This window comes from Chiloscyllium plagiosum, unplaced genomic scaffold, assembly GCF_037043375.1.
Source record: "Chiloscyllium plagiosum isolate Xiang-an unplaced genomic scaffold, Cpla_swu_hap1 HiC_scaffold_7, whole genome shotgun sequence".
NCBI lineage: Eukaryota > Metazoa > Chordata > Chondrichthyes > Orectolobiformes > Hemiscylliidae > Chiloscyllium > Chiloscyllium plagiosum.
Window position 1 is genome coordinate 74,487,286 of NW_028270145.1, and position 14,298 is coordinate 74,501,583.

Here is a 14,298-nt window from a genome sequence, read left to right on the forward strand (position 1 = left end):
TGGATGCTGCCAGACCTGCTGCGCTTTTCCAGCAACACATTTTCAGCTCTGATCTCCAGCATCTGCAGACCTCACTTTCTCCTTTCAAATGAAACAATCAATCAAGACCTTTTTCCCCTCTCAGGTGGTTGAAAAAGATTCCTTTGTACTATTTTGGAGAAGAATAGGGGAGTTTATCTTTGGTGTCCTGCCTAATAATTATCTTTCAATCGGCATCATAATGAAACAAGCTATCTAACTATTACCACTTGCTATTTATAGTAACTTGCTGTGCCTATTTTGACCATATATTTTTACTTTAAATTGCTTATTTGTGGACTGAATTGGGAAGTGGACTGTTTTGCAACAAAAGCTTGAGGAAGAAATGGCTGCACTTTTAAAAAGCATGTGAAAATCAAGTGGGGCTTGATTTTCAGCGCGTTACCTCAATGAGGCTTAACAATGATTCCTACATTCCAATAGATTACTTTATTCAGTCATAGGATGTCAGCATCAAAAGCTGGGCCCATCCATAGTTTCTTTTGCAAAGGTGGTGGTGAGTTTTCTTCTTGAATGGCTACAATTATTTGGTTTAGGCATAACTATTATGCTTTTAAGAAATGAGTTCCAGGACTTTAGCCCAGAAACAGCAAAGGAATGGTGATATATTTCTAAATAAGGATAGCAAGTGGCTTTGAGAGGTACTAGCAGGTGATAGTATTCCTATGTAACTGATAACCCTTGTTCTTCCAGTTAGTGGTGATATTGGTTTGGAATGTGCTGTTTAGGATCTTATGTGAATATCTGTAGTGAATCTTGGAATTGGTACACATTGCTGCCATGGACCATCAGTGATGAAGGAATTTAATGTTTGTTGATGTGATGCCAGTCAAGTAGACTGCTTTGTGCCGGATAGATAAAGCTTTTTGAGTGTTTTTTTGAGCTGTAGTCATCCAAGCAGGTGGGGAGAATTCTGTTAAACTCCTGAGGTCCAGCAAATTACTAGAATTCCTGAGGTACCTTTACCTTATTACCTTCCAACATGATATTAGCTCAGTTACTGCAGAATGGCTGGTATAAGACTGCTGACTTTCAGTGGGGAAGACTGCAAGTGGTATTTCAGTTCAGGAGTATCAATGGTAGCAATCCTGTTTAAAATATATCCGGTTTTTCAATATTCAGTCATTATCACAATGGAAAACATCTTGGTAATTCCTGTAATCTGCTCAAGCACAGATTACTGGACAGTTACGAGAATATTCAGGTTGCATGGACTACAAAAATCTGTAGTCGTAATGGCAGTAGGCTGGGCCGGTGAAGCACCAATTAGACTGTATGGCAAGGAGAATGGGTCCCATGACCCAAACTCAGTCTCCATCAGCACTCCGACTTTGGATAGCTTCTGCCATTAATGCAATGGAAAATGAGATAATGGCTGTCACCAGTAAAGTCCACTATCCTGGCAAAACCATAAACCTACTTCTACTTCTTTCTGCTTAGAACAAGACAACAAAGTCTGTTCCTTTTGTCTAAAGGTCTCAGTCCCACTGTGATGTAATGGTGCATGGTGAACTGTGAAATGTTTGCCATGCCACTGACTTCAGCAAGGAGCAGCACTGGGCATACCTAAAAAAGATTCCTAATGAAGGGCTTATGCCTGAAACATTGATTCGCCTGTTCCTCGGAAGCTGCCTGAAGTGCTGTGCTTTTCCAGTACCACATTCTCGACTCTGATCTCCAGCATCTGCAGTCCTCACTTTCTCCATGCCTAAAAAATGACAGCAGAGCAGAGATCTGAAATGATTAACCTGTAACAGCCCTTTGTTTTAGGTATAAATTCAAAAAGTGGTAGCTTTTCCCTGATTCCCAATGACACTAATTTTGTTCGGGTTTCTTGCTGACACACAGTCACATGCTGCCTGTTTTTCAAGAACATCACTCTCACTTAATTTCTGGAGTTCAACGATTACATTTCAAATTTGATTCATCGACTGGAAAGTGAATTGGGATGCCTGGTGGTTGTGAAAGGTAGGTTTAAGGAGTTACTTAAAAGAGAGGGACGAACTATAACTGAACTAAACTTTACCAAGATAATTTGCCGGATCTAGCTAAGCAAGAACATAAATGGCAAATCGGCAAAAGGTCAGAATTGAAGGAATTCAGAGTCCGTTAAGGGTTTTGAACTGGATAAATATAGCCCAAAAATGATGAGATTTTGGAAGAATTTGAACATTTGGATAGACGTGAAGTATTAGATTACTTACAGTGTGGAAACAGGCCCTTCGGCCCAACAAGTCCACACCGACCCTCCGAAGAACAACCCACCCAGATCCATTCTCCTACATTTACCCCTTCACCTCACACTACGGGCAATTTAGCACCTAACATACACATCTTTGGACTGTGGGAGGAAACCAATGCAGACACGGGGAGAATGTGTAAACTCCACACAGACAGTTGCCCGACGTGAGAATTGAACCCGGCTCTCTGGTGCTGTGAGGCAGCAGTGCTAACCACTGTGCCACCCCAAAACAGTCACCCAAGGGTGGAATCAAACCCTAGTCCCTGGCACTGGGAGGCAGCAGTGCTAACCACTGAGCCACCATGTCCTCCCTTATTGTGTTTTGGTACAACAAACAAGGGTAGTGCTTAGAGATTCTAGATTAGAGTGGTGCTGGAAATGCACAGCAGTTCAGGCAGCATCCAAGGAGCAGGAAAATCGACGTTTCGGGCAAAAGCCCTTCATCAGGAATAGAGGCAGAGTGCCTGCAGGGTGGAGAGATAATTGAGAGGAGGTAGTGCTTATACGGTTAATACTAGTGCCTTGGATAGTGTTGTAGAACAAAGGAATTTAAGGGTTCAAGCAAATAATCCTTTGAAGTTTGCACATATAGGTTAAAAAGATATTTAACATGCTTGCCTTCATTGCTCAGTCCTTTGAGTATGTGAGTTGAGAAGTCTTGTTCAGGTTCTAAAGGACATTGGTGAAACTTTTTCTGGAGTATTGTGTCCAGTTCTGGGTGCCTAGTTGTAGGGAGGACATTATTAAGTTGGAAAGGGTTCAGAAAAAGATTTACCAGAGTGTTGCTGGATATGGAAGGTTTGCGGGGTATAGATAAAGTTATTGGTTGTTGTATTTTCCCCAGTTTGGGGGATTTTAAGATGGGGGGGTACGTTTTTAAGGTGAAAGGAAAGAGATGAGGGGCAAATTTTTATACAGAAGTTGGTTTACGTGTGGAATGAACTTTCTGAGGTGGATGTGAGTACAATTACAATGTTTAAAAGTTATTTGGATAAGTGCATGAATAGGAAAGGTTTGGAGGGATAAGGGCCAGGAGCAGGCAGGCCGGACTAGTTTAGTTTGGGATTATGTTCAGCACGTACTGGTTAGACCAAAGGCTCTGTTTCTGTGCTGTATGACTCTCTAAATCTCTAACTCTTACAGTCTGTGAATATTAAAAATTAGGCATTGCTGACCTGCAAGTCAATATTCAATAGCAGGCATATGTAACCAAAGACCCCAAAGAAACCACATGAAAATCCATTTTAAGCATTGATTTTTTTCTCTGAGGATTCTGTTGATCGTCAACAAAGAATCGCTGTGGAAAATTCAGGTGACCATGTTTTCATTAGAAACAGTTATGCACAAATAATGTGCTTAGGTATGTTACTAAAATGAATGATGCAAATAGTATGCATTTCAGATTTTGAATCAAAAATTGATATCAACTATACTAATTGTGTTCTGGTGATTTCTTTCAAATTTCAGTCATCAGATGTTCCTAAAAATATGAATTATTTTCCATTTTGTTCACTTGTCTGACTCCTTTTGATTTAAGTTTTTGTCATTTATTTTCAATCTTTGTCTTAAACCTATCTTTTCTACCTTTCCATATGTCTTGGATTATCTTTATTTTCTATTTGCAGTCAGTACATATTGTTAGTATTCTTCAGATTGCTTATTTCTACAGAAAATTCATCCAAATTTTAGCTTCAAATGGTGCTTTGACTTCTATGTTATTTATTCATCTTTAGTTTATAGTGAAAAGATGCTCCTTACTGTAAGATAAATCAACTAATATTGATTATTCCCTTGAGTTGACTTTAAAGCATAGGGAGAAATATTTTAATCATGCACATTCTCCATTTGCTTTATTAGTTTTATTAAAGGTGTGTTTTGTATTTCTATTTCAATTCACTTGCATGCAAATTTGAGTTTGATCCTGGATAATTAGTTTAGTCTGTCAAAAAAAAAATCAACTTAAAGATAACTTTCCCAACGATCTTGCCAAATGGCGATGATTACATAAGATGTTGTCAATGCTTCACTGATATAGTTCACAGGCAGAACTGCCACCTATAATTATACAACACACACAAAAAAGAAACAGCTAAAAAGTTCACATTTGATCTATTCTTATACAGCTTTGTAAAACATTGAGACATTCCATAAAAAACGTAGATGAAAATTATAACAGATACAGTGGAAGATTCTGATGAAAGGTGCTTCTAAAGCATCAGTCTGCTTGTTCTTTTCATTAATGTTAGTCAAGATTAGAGTAGTCCTGGAAAAGCACAGCAGGTGTAGGAAAATCGAGGTTTTGGGCAAAAGCCCTTCATCAGGAATCCTGATGAGGATTCCTGATGAAGGGCTTTTGCCCAAAACGTTGATTTTTCCTGCTCCTCAGATGCTGCCTGACCTCTGTGCTTTTCCAGCACTACTCTAATCTTGACTCTAATCTCCAGCATCTGCAGTACCCACTTTCACCTTTTCATTGATGTTGACTGCTCTGCTTTGTGTTACCAGAATTCTAAGCTTTTATGACAAGATGATTCTGCATAATCAAGAGGGAAAATATTAGGATGTTTACTATCCTGGTTAATTCAAACAATATTGCTTTCTCAATCTGAATTGAACCTTTTGAGAAACAAGCCAACAGGACTAAAAAAAACAGAAACTTCATGACCAAGACAGTTTAGATAAATGTACATTAAGTACAATCAGAACAATTATACAAGGAAATTAAATGTGTCTGACATAGGAAAAAAACATTATCAGTGGAGGTTGCCCGGTACTGTAAGTTCATTTTCAGACATTTTCAGCCAAATACCCTACGTTAAATTTTATGTTACTTTTGATAGAGAAAACAATCAGAAAGTCAGACTTATTTTAGAGGTGAGGAACACTGTAGGGCCATTAGTAAACACTAAATAGCATATGGTTGCCTGACACTATTTACATGATTTGCTGTATGTTTTGAATTTTGAAGTAATCAACACTAAATTCCTTTATAAATTGTTTATTTCTCCTTTATAGATTCTGAAAGTCTGGAGCAACTCAGCGGGTCTGGCAGCATCCATGGAGAAAGGAACAAAGTTAATACTTTGAGTCTGGTATGACTCTTCTTCCGTTCCAATGAAGAGCTTCCACAGCAGCATCCAGACATTTGAAGGTTTCTCTTTGTGGTGGGATGTGACCATCAGACACTGCATAATGTTTATGTTCTCATGGGTTTGGCCACCAGATCCACATTGGAAAGAACTGCTCCAGGCTCTGTGCCAAAGCTTATGCTTAAATGGTATCATACTCTGTGTTCCTTAATATTGACTACAGGATTTCTGGCATTGAACATTTCATTGTACCTAACCCACAGTCATATCTCATTGGCCTCAACTCTGTCCTCTGCTGCACAACTTTTCTATAACTTCATTCTGTTGTAAATGGCATCTGTGCTTGCCTTGTCCTGAGTCCAGGTTGCGGGATCCTTGTGCATGTTTTCTCTCCAGGTCCAAACGTGACCTCTATTGAATTGAATTGAATTTATTGTCACGTGTATCGAGGCAGAGTGAAATGCTTTGTCTTGTGAGCAATACAGGCAGATAACATAGTTAAGTAGTGTAGGTAAGTAAATAATAGGTAAACAATGGCAAAAACAAAAAAAACGTTCAGGCAAATGTTAAGAGTTTGTTTGTCCATTCAGTATTCTAACAACAGTAGGTTAGAAACTGTTGCAAAATTGACTGGTGTGTTTTCAGACATCTGTACTTTCTCCACGATGGTAGACCTCTAAGTTACTGTCTGACGTGCACTCAATGTTAGTATTTGAGCTGGTGGCTGTGATTGTGAGAGCAAATGATGGTGTTTCTTCTTCATCATTATTTCTTGCTCTTCCATTTCTTGTTCTTCTACCATTGGCTTACTGGCTTGCTGTTTATGGGCTTTAGCAAGCAAAGGCACAAGGTGCTGGTCCCAATGCTCCAAATGCAGGTCTCACTTACGCATTCAACAACCTGTGATGAAATCTGTATTGCTTCCTTGAAGGATATCCAATAAAACTAAGTGCCTAACTGGCCAGAATTGGACATTTCTTGGGCTTTAGCACTGACAGTAGAACATCAGTTAGCTAAAAGCTGACAACTAATCAGAGATCAGCACATCTCCACTGGCAGCAATGCCACCAGTAATGATTATTCTGCTGAAAATGCTTCTGGATATTGAATTGAATTTAATTTAATTTAATTTAATGTCACGTGTACCGAGGCACAGTGAAAAGCTTTGTCTTGCGAACAATAAAGGCAGATCACATATAAGACCATAAGACATAGGAGCGGAAGTAAAGCCATTCGGCCCATCGCGTCCACTCCGCCATTCAATCATGGCTGATGGGCATTTCAACTCCACTTACCCACATTCTCCCAGTAGCCCTTAATTCCTTGTGATATCAAGAATATATCAATTTCTGCCTTGAAGACATTTAGTGTACCAGCCTCCACTGCACTCTGTGGCAATGAATTCCACAGGCCCACCACTCTCTGGCTGAAGAAATGTCTCCACATTTCTGTTCTGAATTTACCCCCTCTAACTCTAAGGCATAGAAGTAGCATAGACAGTAAATAGTAAGGATATTTACCAGAGATCACCATTAGATCCTTGGGCTTAAGGAATGGGGTGGGATAGAAGTGGTGGGATGGGGGATATGGAGTGGGGCAAGGACTGAGTCATAGTTTTTACTTTTATTGGTTACTGGAAAATCCAAGTTTCTTTTGATTGGATGGCCTTTCTAACACAAGAGAAAATTGTGCAATACCCACTTCATCCTTCATCTGCCACTAAATGTCAGTGGGATCAAAAATAGTCTGCATCAATCAGTTCATTAATAAACCAACTGACATTCACATTCATGACACCACTAAGATTGCCCAATGCCATAACATCCATACCATCAACCAAATGTGCATCTGTCTCAGCTCATTTGCTGATGAAACGCTCATTCATGCCTTCATTGCCTCTAGTTTTTACTATTTCAAAGTATACCTTGCTGATTTCTCACAATCTATGTTCTATGTTGCCAAATACCAGACTAATGCCATTTACAAGTTTGCTAATGACACCATCATAGTCGGTCAATTCTCAGGTGGTGATGAAACAGACTACAGAAGTAGAAGACCTGGAAAAATGGTGCACTGAGAACAACCTAGCTCTCGATGCTGGCAAAACTAAGGAATTCATTATTGACTTTTGGCGGGATGTTACTCATTTCTCCTACATATTAACAGCATAGAGATGGAATGAGTGGAGAGTGTCAAGTTCCTGGGAGTGGTCATCCACAACAAGCTTTCTTGGACTCTTCATGTGGATGCACTGGTTTCAAAGGCCCAACAATGTCTCTTTTTTTTCCTAAGGCAGCTTTGAAAGATGCACCATCAAGAGCATTCTGTCTGGATATATCACGATCTGGTATGGCAACTGTACCATTCAAGATCGGAGACTGTTACAGAGACTGGTGAAATCGGCCCAGACAATCACAAAGGTCGCTGTTGAAGGGATGGTGGTGCAGGTGTCGTTGATGGTGATGAGCTGGCTCAAGAATGATGGACACACTTCAAGCTATATCATTTTTCTTCTTTATTCTTAATGGTGCCATTTTGAATAATTTATGTGGTGACAATGAAAGTTTCTCACTGTATTTTATTGATTCTTACTGTAAAATAAAGTATGACAATCAAATAAAAAACAAAATCTGTTGTTCCACGTGCACAGGCCAGCATTGAAGCTCACTCTTAGTCCCTGTTTTCTCACATACCCTTGGAAGACTAAATCTCAGACAGGTTTGGAGGGTCGGCGCCCTGCTGCAATGGGTTTGGGCAGTCACTTTTGTTATCACTTTCTTTTCCATCTTTCTGTTTGAAGTTCTCTAACTCTGTAAAGTTGTGACCTGCTACAATTCTTCTCTCGATCTCCACTGAAGTTTCCACCTCCAGTTATCTCAGCTGTATCAGATGAATTTTAAATAAATACATGTTGGAACTTAAAGTTCCATATTTCCAAAGCCGATACAGGATTATGATTCGTGGTCATGGTACTTCTCCTATATGACACCTGAAATAAAACAATTCTAATTTTGTTACAAAATGGTGAAAATGAAAGAAAAGAAATAGTAAACATAAAATATCATAAACTTATACATGCTCACAGCCACATTCATTCACTTAGCCTTAGTAAATCACATTTTTGCATTTCTAACTGTGTTGATCTTAATTCAGGACAGGGTGTCTGTAATTACATACAACATAGAACATTACAACGCAGAACAGGCCCTTTGGCCCTCGATGTTGCGCTGATCTGTGAACTATTCTCAGCTTGTTCCCCATACATTATCCCATCATCATCCATGTGTTTATCCAAGGATTGTTTAAAACTCCCTATTGTGGCTGAGTTAACTACATTGGCAGGTAGGGCAATCCACGCCCTTACCACTCACTGAGTGAAGAACCTGCTTCTGACATCTGTCTCAAATCTATCACCCCTCAATTTGTAGTTATGCCTCCTCGTACAAGTTAACGTCATCTTAGGAAAAAGACTTTCACTGTCTACCCTATCTAATCCTCTGATCATCTTGTATGTCTCTATTAAATCCCCTCTTAGCCTTCTTCTTTCCAATGAGAACAGACCCAAGTCTCTCAGCCTTTCCTCATAAGACCTTCCCCCCAGACCAGGCAACATCCTGGTAAATCTCTCTGCACCTTTTCCAATGCTTCCACATCATTCCAAAATATGGCGACCAGAACTGTACACAATATTCCAAGTGTGGCCGAACTAGCGTTTTGTATAGTTACAGCATGATATTGCGGCTCTGGAACTCAATCCCTCTACGAATGAAACCCAACACACCGTATGCCTTCTTAACAGCACTATCCACCTGGGTGACAATGTTCGGGGATCTATGTGCATGGACTCCAAGATCCCTCTGCACGTCTACACTACAGAGAATCTTTCCATTGACCCAGTACTCTGCCTTCTTGTTATTCTTCCCAAAGTGCATCACCATCACATTTTGCTGCTTCATTTTCCACCTCTCAGCCCAATTCTGCAGTTTATCCAAGTCCCCCCTGCAACCTGTAACATTCTTCCAAAGTGTCCACTACTCCACCGACTTTAGTGTCGTCTGAAAATTTACTAATCCATCCACGTTTGCCTGCGTCTAAGTCATTTATAAAAATGGCAAACAGCAGTGGTCCCAAAAGTTTAATTTCCTGGCAACGTGGGTGATTTTTAAGTGGCATATTTAAAGGGGAAAACTCCAACGGAACAACCTGGGATTCTTAAACCTTACCACAAAAATGAATTTTTTTTAAGAAGTATCTGATTAATGTCTCCATTTCACATTAATTTCCAGGTCTCAAACATAATTCACCACCTCAAACTTCTTAGGTACTCTTTATGGATCAATGAACTGGTCTTGTAAGAGTTCAAAAGTGTGGTGCTTGAAAAGCAGCATTTGAGAAGCAGGAGAGTTGATGATTCGTGCATGAGCTCTTCATCAGACATGACGAGCTCATGCTTGAAATGCCAACATTCCTGATGAAGAGCTCATGCTCAAAACGTTGACTCTGCTGCTCCTCAGATGCTGCCTGACCAGCCATGCATTTCCAAAGCCCTATGTTTCGACTCTGATCTCTAGCATCTGTAGTCCTCACTTTCTCCTTTTAAGGGTTCACCCAATACTTTTAGTATCACTGACTAAGCTGTTTATATTTGTTTGCCCATTTTTTAAACTAATGTTGAAAGATTTTCAAGTGCTCTCAGACCACTTTACATATCTGAACAAGTTGATTAAAATTTTCTGGAGCTCTCCATTATAGAGTACATAATGTGTGAGTTCTAGAAATTTTTAATCAACCAGATATATTATGACATAACTCTGGAGCAGATCAGACTTGAGACTGGGCCTTCTGGACACTATCATTATGCCACAAGAATCCACACCCGACTGCCTCAACTTAGAGTGAATAGTCTGCAGTAGTGCTTTTAACAGTGAGTCACCTTGTTGGGCTGCGACTGGGGAAGTTCATTTACGACATCTTTAAGGTTTCAAGACTTCCAAAAAGTGTTTCAAATAATTATCCAGAAAGTCTTCTGTCTGAACTGCCATGCCAGTTTCAACTCGCTAAACTTGTCTGGCCATGGTCGCTATGATCACGCAGTCAGGAAAAATGCCAGACTCTTTCTTCTGAAACTGCTTGGTCTCCCTGACATCAAGGAGTTTCTTGGAGACATCTAGGGATGCCACTACCTCCACTTCTGTGGTCATTGGTCCGAACATAAGGTTGCATTCCAGATGTGCCCATTAAAGAAGCAAAAACATGTAACCTTCTTCAATCCCTTTAACCAACACCTTTGCATTTACTGCACTTTTGTGGAAAGGTAATACTTTGCCTGAACAGCAGAGTTTGACTTCTTCAGTATTCTAAATATGACTACAGGCTCATCCTGGGAAATGTGTCTACACTTGTTTTTAAATAGAAAATCCTTGTAACTGTCAGGGATTTGTTTAATCTCATCTTCGCACTCAGGAATAACTTTGCAGCGATTTGCAGGCACGCTCAGATCCAAAGCCTGGTCTGCTATTCTGTTTGACTTAAAGGCTTCCACCCTCTGGACAAGGTGCATCTACCTCAAAAAATTCCCATTGGGTTTCCTTGTAATCTCCAACAGTTGACCCAGACATGTTCTACCTTTTGACAGTGAAAACACAGGCTTCTTGGTTTCACTTTTCATCTCTGTCCTGAAGAGAACGCCCAATATTTCAAGCTCCCCCAGTGGGTGACTGGGGGTAACTGAAGAAAGGTTTCTTCTGGAACAGGGTTTGTGGATCAGCTCAAAACCATCGGCCAATGTGATGATTTGCTCACCTGACACTCTCTGTCCCCTTAGGTGCATTCTTGTTGGAAAGGGAATGGAACTTTTAAGTTGCTCAAAGGAAATTATTTCATGGTGATTTCCCTGAGTGGCATTGGTTTTTAAGTAACCATACCTACTTGTCAAAAGCAAGCTGCTCAATCCTTTCAAATTTCAAATCTGGCTAGGCCATTTTCTGAAGGCATAGAATTTTTGACTATATGCCTCTGGTGCTACTTAGAATGCACTTAAAATACCTTTTCACTTCCTTATAATCAACAGCACTTTCTTCAGGCATGAGGGGGTAAATTTCTTGAGCTTTCACTGAATGCTTACATAGCAGAAATGAGAACTTTTTTGATATGACTACTTTATCTGTCTGGCTAACCATTCAAATTAAATAAAGAAACCTTCCACTTGTGTCAGATCAAATCTGGGAATTAAATGAGAAAACTGAAATGTTACTGCTCTGAACCAGTGTTCTCTTCATGGGATATATTCTGTCTTAGTTCAAATTCCCTTTCCTGCCATTGGTCCTGGGGCAGCATGGTGGCTCAGTGGTTAGCACTGCTGCCTCACAGCACCAGAGACCCAGGTTCGATTCCAGCCCCGGGCAACTGTCGATGTGGACTTTGCACATTGTCTACGTGGGTTTCCTCCGGGTGATTCGGTTTCCTCCCACAGTCCAAAGACGTGCAGGTCAGGTGAATTGGCTATGCTAAATTGCCCATAGTTTTAGGTGCATTAGTCAGAGGGAAATGGGTCTTGGCGGGTTACTCTTTGGAGCGTCGGTGTGGACTTGTTGGGCCAAAGGGCCTGTTTCCACACTGTAGGGGAATCTAGTCAAAATGTCGCTCTTCTCTTCTTTTCTATCATTCCTTCTATATTTTCTTGAAGTACTGATCTCCTCTGCTTTAATTTTAATCTTTCTATAGCTACTTGATCCATTTCACAAACCCCAAAACCATTGGCTTCGAACATTTTAAATTTCTGGTTTCCTGGCTGTCAGGTGAAATTCTATTCCTAAATATCTTTCTTTTCTTTAAGTTTTCCAACCATTATAATGTTTAAACATTTAAAAGTAATTACCATTAATTCTGCTACAAATACAATGATTGCAAATATTTCTCCACTACTGCACAGCATACTTTTATAAAAAACCTTTTGCAGTTTATTTGCTAAATGACGCAAGTTGAGGCAGTTGTCAGGGCAATGGGATGGGTTAAAGTGTTGTCTGTTGCAATGCAAGGAGCATCAGGAATAAGAGTGATGAACTCAGAGCATGGATCAGTACTTAGAACTATGATGTTATGGCTGTAACGGAGACAAGGATTTCACAGGGGCAGGAATGGTGGCTGGCTGGAGGATTTGGAGGATTACAGGATAGCTAGGAAAGAACTCAAAAATGGACTAAGGAGAGCTTGGAGGGGGCACAAAAAGCATTGGTAGGCAGGATTAGGAAAAACCCAAAGGCGTTCTACACATACATGGGGAATAAGAGAATGATCGATGGCCAATTACAGACACAGGAGGGAGCTTGTGTCTGGAGTCTGAGGAAGTAGAGGATTCCCAGAATGAGTTTTTTTGCTTCAGTATTCACTAGAGAGAGGGACCTTGTTGATAGTGAGATCATTGTGGACCAGGTTAATAGGCTTAAACAGATTGATATTAAGGAAGTGGATGTGCTGGAAATTCTGGGAAGCATCAAGATAGATAAGTTCACAGGGCTGGACTAGATATATATACGGTAAGAGAGGAATGAGATTGCTGTGCCTCTGGCGATGATCTTTGCATCCTTACTCTCCATGGGAGTAATACCAGCTGTTTGGAGGGAGGTGAATGTTGTTCCTCTGTTCAAGAAAGAGAATAGGGGAATCCCTGGGAATTACAGATCATTCAGTGTTTTGTCTGTGGTAAGCAAGGCACTGGAAAGGATTTTGAGAGATAGGATTTATGACTACATGGAAAACATAGTTTGACTAATGATAGTCAGCATGGCTTTGTGAGGGGCAGGTCATGCCTCACACACCTTATTGAGTTCTTTGAGGATGTGACAAAACATGTTGACAAAGATCAAGCAGTTGATGTAGTGTATATGGATTTCAGTAAGACATTTTATAAGGTTCCCCAAGGTAGGATCATTCAGAAACTTAGGAGGTATGGGATATCGGGAAATTTGGCTGTCTGGATACAGAATTGGCTGACTGAGAGAAAACAGCCAGTGGTAGCGGATGGAAAGTATTCTGCCTGGAGGTTGGTGACTAGTGGTGTCCTGCAGGGATCTGTTCTTAGGCCTCTGCTCTTTGTAGTTTTTATAAATGACTTGGATGAAGAAGTGGAAGGGTGGGTTAGAAAGTTTGCCAATGACACAAAGGTTGGAAGTGTTGTAGATAGTGCCGAGAGCTGTTACAGGCTACAATATGACATTGACAGGATGCAGAACTGGGCTGAGAAGTGGTAGATGGAGTTCAAAATGGATAAATGCAAAGTGATTAATTTTGGAAGGTTGAATTTGAATGCTGAATACAGGGTTAAAGACAGGATTGTTGGTAGTTTGGAGGAACAGTGGGATCTTGGGGTCCATGTACATAGATCCCTCAAATTTGCGATCCAAGTTGGTAGGGTTGTTAAGAAGGCATTTTCTTTTGGCTTTCATTAACAGGAAGATTGAGTTTAAGAGCTGTGAGGGTTTGCTGCAGTTCTGTAAAGTCCTGGTTAGACCATACTTGGAAGATTGTGTTCAGTTCTGGTTGCCTCACTATAGGAAGAATGTAGATGCTTTAGAGAGGGTGCAGAGGAGGTTTATCAGGATGCTACCTGGATTGGATAGCTTGCCTTATGAAGAGAGGTTGAGTGAGCTAGAGGTTTTCACACTGGAGAAAAGAAGGAAGAGAGGTGACTTGACAGAGGTGTATAAGGTAATGAGAGGCATAGACAGAATGGATAGCCAGAGACCTTTCCCCAGAACAGAAAAGGCTGTCATGAGGGGTCATAATTTTAAGGTGATTGGAGGAAGGTATAGGGGAAGATGTCAGAGGTAGGTTATTTACACAGAATGGAGCTTAAAAATGTGTTGTTGGAAAAGCGCAGCAGGTCAGGCAGCATCAAACGAGAAGGAGAATCGACGTTGGGTGGGTGCG